This window comes from Eleutherodactylus coqui, chromosome 1 (assembly GCF_035609145.1).
Source record: "Eleutherodactylus coqui strain aEleCoq1 chromosome 1, aEleCoq1.hap1, whole genome shotgun sequence".
NCBI lineage: Eukaryota > Metazoa > Chordata > Amphibia > Anura > Eleutherodactylidae > Eleutherodactylus > Eleutherodactylus coqui.
In genome coordinates, this window is record NC_089837.1 from 397,539,002 (window position 1) to 397,547,678 (window position 8,677).

The following is an 8,677-nucleotide window of genomic DNA, read 5'->3' on the forward strand; positions in this document are numbered from 1 at the left end:
TGGAATCCACCGGCTGTACATAAATGTATCCCATTGCAGTGCCCTGGACAGCAGAGCTAACGTCAGATTAAATGCAGGTGGGCTTCGGCCCACACTGCATGCCCCAACCTGACCGGGGTTTTTAATTCATAGACACAGGCAGGTACAACTCCCTATTGTGAAGTCCCTGTGGATCCACAGCATGGGTGGCTCCCTGGAACCCACCGGCGGTACATAAATATATCCCATTGCAGTGCTCATCACAGCTGAGGTAATGTCATGTTTAATGCAGGTGGGCTTCGGCCCACACTGCATGCCCCAGTCAGACTGGGGTTCTTTAGAAGTGGACACATGCAGTTACAACTCCGTGTGGACCGACAGCATGGGTGGGTGCCAGGAAGCCACCGGCGGTACATAAATATATCCCATTGCATTGCCCATCACAGCTGAGGTAATGTCATGTTTAATGCAGGTGGGCTTCGGCCCACACTGCATGCCCCAGTCAGACTGGGGTTCTTTAGAAGTGGACACATGCAGTTACAACTCCATGTGGACCGACAGCATGGGTGAGTGCCAGGAAGCCACCAGCGGTACATAAATATATCCCATTGCAGTGCCCATCACAGCTGAGGTAATGTCATGTTTAATGCAGGTGGGCTTCGGCCCACACTGCATGCCCCAGTCAGACTGGGGTTCTTTAGAAGTGGACACATGCAGTTACAACTCCGTGTGGACCGACAGCATGGGTGGCTCCCTGGAACCCACCGGCGGTACATAAATACATCCCATTGCAGTGCCCAGCACAGCTGATGTAAAGTCAGCTTTAATGCAGGTGGGCAAAAAATTAATTGGATTACACTGTAAAAAATTGGTGTACCAACAGTACTAATGTACGTCAGAAAAATTGCCCATGCCCAACCAAGAGGGCAGGTGAAACCCATTAATCGCTTTGGTTAATGTGGCTTAGGCCACCTGCAGACGAGCGGGTTGGATCCGGCAGCGAGAATTCTCGCCGCGCGATCCGACCCGAGCGCCTGCAGGGACGAGCGCGTACTCACCCGCGCCTGGCGGCCCCGGCTCTTTCATGTGCCGGCTGCCGTGCAGCCGGCGCATGCGCAGACCGGAGCCGGCGGCCGGGTGAGTGCGTGCCCCGCAGAAAATTAGGACATGCCGCGGTTTGTTTGCCGCGCGAGATTTCACGTAGCCAAACCGCGGCCGTCTGCATAGGAGTGCGTATTTTAATGCACTCCTGTGCAAACTTTCAGCGGCGGAAATCCCGCGGGAAATCCCGCGGCGGGATTTCCGCTCGTGTGCAGGCGGCCTTAATTTGTAACTAGGCCTGGAGGCAGCCCAGTTAAAATAAAAATTGGTTCAGGTGCAAGTTTCAACGCTTTAATGAGCATTGAAACGTATAAAAATTGTTTACAAAAATTATATGACTGAGCCTTGTGGGCCTAAGAAAAATTGCCCGTTCGGCGTGATTACGTCAGGTTTCAGGAGGAGGAGCAGGAGGAGGAGGATGAATATTATACACAGATTGATGAAGCTAAAAGGTCCACGTTTTTGATGGTGATAGAGAACAATGCTTCCATCCGCGGGTGCAGCCTACGTATTATTTAGGTATCGCTGCTGTCCACTGGTGGAGAAGAGAAGTCTGGGGAAATCCATGCTTTGTTCATCTTGATGAGTGTAAGCCTGTCGGCACTGTCGGTTGACAGGCGGGTACGCTTATCTGTGATGATTCCCCCAGCCGCACTAAACACCCTCTGTGACAAGACGCTAGCCGCAGGACAAGCAAGCACCTCCAGGGCATACAGCGCGAGTTCAGGCCACATGTCCAGCTTCGACACCCAGTAGTTGTAGGGGGCAGAGGCGTCACGGAGGACGGTCGTGCGATCGGCTACGTACTCCCTCACCATCCTTTTACAGTGCTCCCGCCGACTCAGCCTTGACTGGGGAGCGGTGACACAGTCTTGCTGGGGAGCCAGAAAGCTGTCAAAGGCCTTAGAGAGTGTTCCCCTGCCTGTGCTGTACATGCTGCCTGATCTCCGCGCCTCCCCTGCTACCTGGCCCTCGGAACTGCGCCTTCGGCCACTAGCGCTGTTGCATGGGAATTTTACCATCAGTTTGTCCGCCAGGGTCCTGTGGTATAGCCAATTCTTCTGAAAAGAATTGAGGAGGCTGACTCCCACTGCGCCGCCCATGTTGGAGTTGGTATTCCACTATAGCTCTACGCTGCTCATAGAGCCTAGCCAACATGTGGAGCGTAGAATTCCACCGTGTGGGCACGTCGCACAGCAGTCGGTGCACTGGCAGATGAAACCGATGTTGCAGGGTGCGCAGGGTGGCAGCGTCCGTGTGGGAGTTGCGGAAATGTGCGCAGAGCCGGCGCACCTTTCCGAGCAGGTCTGACAAGCGTGGGTAGTTTTTCAGAAACCGCTGAACCACCAAATTAAAGATGTGGGCCAGGCATGGCACGTGCGTGAGGCTGCCGAGCTGCAGAGCCGCCACCAGGTTACGGCCGTTGTCACACACGACCATGCCCGGTTGGAGGCTCAGCGGCGCAAGCCAGCGGTCGGTCTGCTCTGTCAGACCCTGCAGCAGTTCGTGGGCCGCGTGCCTCTTCTCTCCTAAGCTGAGTAGTTTCAGCACGGCCTGCTGACGCTTGCCCACCGCTGTGCTGCCGTGCCGCGCGACACCGACTGCTGGCGACGTGCTGCTGCTGACACATCTTGATTGCGAGACAGAGGTTGCGTAGGAGGAGGAGGAGGGTGGTTTAGTGGAGGAAGCATACACCGCCGCAGATACCACCACCGAGCTGGGGCCCGCAATTCTGGGGGTGGGTAGGACGTGAGCAGTCCCAGGCTCTGACTCTGTCCCAGCCTCCACTAAATTCACCCAATGTGCCGTCAGGGAGATATAGTGGCCCTGCCCGCCTGTGCTTGTCCACGTGTCCGTTGTTAAGTGGACCTTGGCAGTAACCGCGTTGGTGAGGGCGCGTACAATGTTGCGGGAGACGTGGTCATGCAGGGCTGGGACGGCACATCGGGAAAAGTAGTGGCGACTGGGAACTTAGTAGCGCTGGGCCGCCGCCGCCATCATTCCTTTGAAAGCCTCCGTTTCCACAACCCTATACGGTAGCATCTCCAGGCTGATAAATTTGGCTATGTGCACGTTTAACGCTTGAGCGTGCGGGTGCGTGGCGGCGTACTTACCCTTGTGCTGAAACACTTGCGCTAGCGACGGCTGGACGGTGCGGTGAGAGACATTGGTGGATGGGGCCGAGGTCAGCGTAGTTGAGGGTATGGGTGCAGGCCAGGAGACGGTAGTGCCTGTGTCCTGAGAGGGGGGTTGGATCTCAGTGGCAGGTTGGGGCACAGGGGGAGAGGCAGCGGTGCAAACCGGAGGCGGTGAACGTCCTTCGTCCTACCTTGTGGGGTGCTTGGCCATCATATGTCTGCGCATGCTGGTGGTGGTGAGGCTGGTGGTGGTGGCTCCCCGGCTGATCTTGGCGCGACAAAGGTTGCACACCACTGTTCGTCGGTCGTCTGCACTCTCGGTGAAAAACTGCCAGTCCTTTGAGCACCTTGGCCTCTGCAGGGTGGCATGGCGCGAGGGGGAGCTTTGGGAAACAGTTGGTGGATTATTCGGTCTGGCCCTGCCTCTACCCCTGGCCACCGCACTGCCTCTTCCAACCTGCCCTGCTGCTGCACTTGCCTTCCCCTCTGAAGACCTGTCCTCAGTAGGCGTAGCAAACCAGGTGGGGTCAGTCACCTCATCGTCCTGCTGCTCTTCCTCTGAATCCTCTGTGCGCCCCTCCCTCGGACTTACTCCAATTACTACTACCTGAGTGATAGACAACTGTGTCTCATCGTCATCGTCCTCCTCACCCACTGAAAGCTCTTGAGACAGTTGCCGGAAGTCCCCAGCCTCATCCCCTGGACCCCGGGAACTTTCCAAAGGTTGGGCATCGGTCACGACAAACTCCTCCGGTGGGAGAGGATTCGGAACCATTGCTGCCCATTCTGGGCAGGGGCCCGAGAACAGTTCCTGGGAGTCTGCCTGCTCCTCAGAATGTGTCATTGTAATGGAGTGAGGAGGCTGGGAGGAAGGAGGAGCAGCAGCCAGAGGATTCAGAGTTGCAGCAGTGGACGGCGCAGAATTCTGGGTGGTTGATAGATTGCTGGCTGCACTTTCTGCCATCCACGACAGGATCTGCTCACACTGCTCATTTTCTAATAAAGGTCTACCGCGTGGACCCATTAATTGTGAGATGAATGTGGGGACGCCAGAAACGTGCCTCTCTCCTAATCCCGCAGCAGTCGGCTGCGATACACCTGGATCAGGAGCTCGGCCTGTGCCCACACCCTGACTTGGGCCTCCGCGTCCTCGACCGCGTCCACGTCCTCTAGGCCTACCCATACCCCTGAGCATGCTGTATTACCAGTAGTGCAGAAACAGAACGCTGTAATTAAATGTGCCGCTTATTGGCCTGTGGTTGGAGGCTGACTTCACTTACGGAACGCACAGCAGAGGCAGGAAAGAATTTTGCGCAAGCCTGCTGTAACACTTAGCTGGCTGCGTATGAATTAGGACAACTACCCCCAGCAGAGACGCAGTACAGTCAGGACGGTCACAGGCAGCGCAAATAGATTTTTTTTCCCAAATTTTTTTGGAAAAGCCCACTGCATATATAGACTGGATATGTCTTTCACTGTCCCTGCCTCACCAGCACTACTGGCCGTGGAGTATGTAAAATTACTGCAAACTGTTTCACTCTGGACAGGATGACAGCGGTGATGTAAGAGGCAACGCAGAGGCAGGAAAGAATTTTGCGCAAGCCTGCTGTAACACTTAGCTGGCTGCGTATGAATTAGGACAACTACCCCCAGCAGAGACGCAGTACAGTCAGGACGGTCACAGGCAGCCCAAATAGATTTTTTTTCCCACATTTTTTTGGAAAAGCCCACTGCATATATAGACTGAATATGTCTTTCACTGTCCCTGCCTCACCAGCACTACTGGCCGTGGAGTATGTAAAATTACTGCAAACTGTTTCACTCTGGACAGGATGACAGCGGTGATGTAAGAGGCAACGCAGAGGCAGGAAAGAATTTTGCGCAAGCCTGCTGTAACACTTAGCTGGCTGCGTATGAATTAGGACAACTACCCCCAGCAGAGACGCAGTACAGTCAGGACGGTCACAGGCAGCCCAAATAGATTTTTTTTCCCAAATTTTTTTGGAAAAGCCCACTGCGTATATAGACTGGATATGTCTTTCACTGTCCCTGCCTCACCACCACTACTGGCCGTGGACTATGTAAAATTACTGCAGGACGCAATGGTCTGGACGCAATGCTCTGCACGGCCGATATACAAAAAAAAACAAAACTGTGCAACACTGCAAAAAGCAGCCTCAACAGTACTGCACACGGTCAGATGTGGCCCTAAGGACCGTTGGGGTTCTTGAAGCCTAAAATAACTCCTAACACTCTCCCTATAGCAGCTCCGGCACCAGCAGCACTGTCCCTGATCTCTGTCAGAATGCATCTGTGGCGAGACGCGGGAGGGGCCGATTTATATACTCGGGTGACACCTGATCTCGCCAGCCACTCACTGCAGGGGGGTGGTATAGGGCTTGAACGTCGCAGGAGGAAGTTGTAATGCCTTCCCTGTCTTTCTATTGGCCAGAAAAGCGCGCTAACGTCTCAGAGATGAAAGTGAAAGTAACTCGAACATCGCGTGGTGCTCGCCTCTAGTAACGAGCATCTCGAACACGCTAATACTCGAACGAGTATCAAGCTCGGACGAGTACGTTCGCTCATCTCTAATAACAGTATTTAATAAACCCCAAACACCCATAGCACAGGCCCTCGCCTCTCTCAGCCTCCCCCTCACTTATCTCAGTAATGATGAGCCCCCAGCAGTGACAGTGCCCCCGCAGCAGCACCCAGCATTGATAGTGCCCCCCACAGTGGCCCCCAGCAGTGACAGTGCCCCACAGTGGCCCCAGCATTGACAGTGCCCCCAGCAGTGACAGCGTCCCCAGCAGTGACAGCGCCCCCCACAGCACTCCCCCAGCAGCAACAGCGCCCCCCAGCAGCGCCAGCGCCCCCCCACAGCAGCCCCCAGCAGCCACAGCACCCCCACAGCACCGTCCAGGAACGACAGCACCCCCCACAGCGGCCCCTCAGCAATGACAGCACCCCCCCAGCAGCAACAACGGCCCCCCAGCAGTGACCCCCAGCAGTGATAGTGCCCCTCACATCGGTCCTTAGCATTGACAGCACCCCCCCCCACAGTGTCCCCCAGCAGTGACAGCGACTCCCACAGCGGCCCCCAGCAGTGACAGCGACCCCCACAGTGGCCCCCAGAAGTGACAGCGCCCCCCACAGCGGCCCCCAGCGGTGATAGTGCACCTCACAGTGATAGGATAGGTCCTATCCTCAGGATAAGCAAAAAATAAGCATCTCACCTTACTGCAGATTGTGCATGCTCTTAGTCCTCTTGTGTCGGCAGGAATATAGTCACGCCCTTCACCACTCCAGTCCTAGTGGCCAATTTTGTACATAAAAAGCGAACAGCTTGGGAACATGGGCTATATGTAAGTTATTTTCCTGCTTTAATAATTAATACTGTTCAAACCTCAGAATACATGTAGAATGAGTTTGTGAACAAGGTTTTAAAGGGGTTGTCCCGCGCCGAAACTGTTTTTTTTTTTTTTTTTAACCCCCCCCCCGTTCGGCGCGAGACAACCCCGATGCAGGGGTTAAAAAAACAACCCGCACAGCGCTTACCTGAATCCCGGCGGTCCGGCGTCTTCATACTCACCTGCTGAAGATGGCCGCCGGGATCCTCTGTCTCCGTGGACCGCAGGGCTTCTGTGCGGTCCATTGCCGATTCCAGCCTCCTGATTGGCTGGAATCGGCACGTGACGGGGCGGAGCTACACGGAGCTACACGGAGCCCCATTGAGAAGATAAGAAGACCCGGACTGCGCAAGCGCGGCTAATTTGGCCATCGGAGGGCGAAAATTAGTCGGCTCCATGGGAACGAGGACGCCAGCAACGGAGCAGGTAAGTATAAAACTTTTTATAACTTCTGTATGGCTCATAATTAATGCACAATGTACATTACAAAGTGCATTATTATGGCCATACAGAAGTGTATAGACCCACTTGCTGCCGCGGGACAACCCCTTTAAATAACCAAAACGCGTTCTCCATGTATTCTGATGTTTGTACACTATTCATTAATAAAGCAGGAAAATAACTCACATATAGCCTGTGTTCCCAAGCTGTTTGTTTTTTATCCTCAGGATAGGTCATCAATAGTTGATCGTCCTAGGTCCATCACTTGGTCAGAGCAGAAGTCTCCACGCTGACCTCCCATGTAGCGGACCTTGTAACTGCAGGCACGGCTCTCATTGATTTCAATTGGCTTCCGCTCCAACCTCTGTTATTGTGGCGCTGACAGCATGCGCCCGCACAGCTGATCAGTCGAAGGCCCGAGCGGCAGACCCAGCCGATCAACTATTGATGACCTATTCTGATGACAGGTCATCAATAATATTTTCAGGGAAAACCCCTTTAATGCCTTACCCTAATGTTATTTAGTACTATCATTAGGTAATCAGTTCAAGGAATGAAACTAGAGTAAACAATCACCCACACCTTCCATTTCTGTCAAAAGTTCTTGTGTTCTCAGTCTTTGTCAGCTGTTGAGCCTTTATGTTTTACTGCTTGTTAGTTTTGGTTCAAGGATTCCTTAGCCCCTTAAGGACCAGACTGTTTTGTACCTTAAGGGACAGACAATTTTTAGGGATTTCACGCATATGGTGGTTTAACTACCCTATTTTTTTTCCTTCAGCTACCAAATTTATTTTTGCTGTGTTTTTTTTCCCGTGACATACAGGGCTAATTTTTTAATATCTTTTTCACTGACTTTTTTCCTGTTTTTTAGGTTTAACATTTATCGTTATTATTTTTTAATAAGTATATTTACACTAAAATTAAGTATGGGGATGGGTTCCTCCTTTTGTTTTGGACATTTTAATATATAATATGCATGGTTTTCGCATACGGTGAGGGTTTTGGTTGGCATCGGCTTTGGGTCATTTTCTTTCTTATGTATATATTTTTATTTTATTCTGTAATTTTGTATTATTTATGCAATATTTTTTTTTTACTATGTATGTCCCCATGATGTCATATAAGACCTCCGGGGGACATTCACATGGTCTTTTTTTTTTTTATTTGACATTTTTTTACTGTACCTCGGGTATCCATAGGAGCCCCAGTTACAGGGAAAATATCCCTCTGTAATGACAATAGTCACTGGCAGAACTGATCAGGGTCTGCTGGGGCTTTCCAGCTTTGCTGTGCCAGGGAATCCCCGCGGTCATGTGACCGCCTGCTTGCGTAGTGGAAGAAACACTCATTGAGCACGTGTACCAAAGAAAGAAGGCAGAAGGGGTTAAAAACCACTTCTCTCTCCTCCTCTGGGTTATAAGCTGTGACTAACAACTGACAGCATGACCTGCTTCTGATTGATTGCAGAAGCAGTGGCTTTACTCCCCTCACCGCCGTAATTTACTAGCAGCTGGGATTAAAGCCCAGGACCAAGCGCCATAAATTTACTGTGTTTGGTCCTTAATGGGTTAAAGGAGTATTCCAATCTGAGACTTTCATGGCCTATCC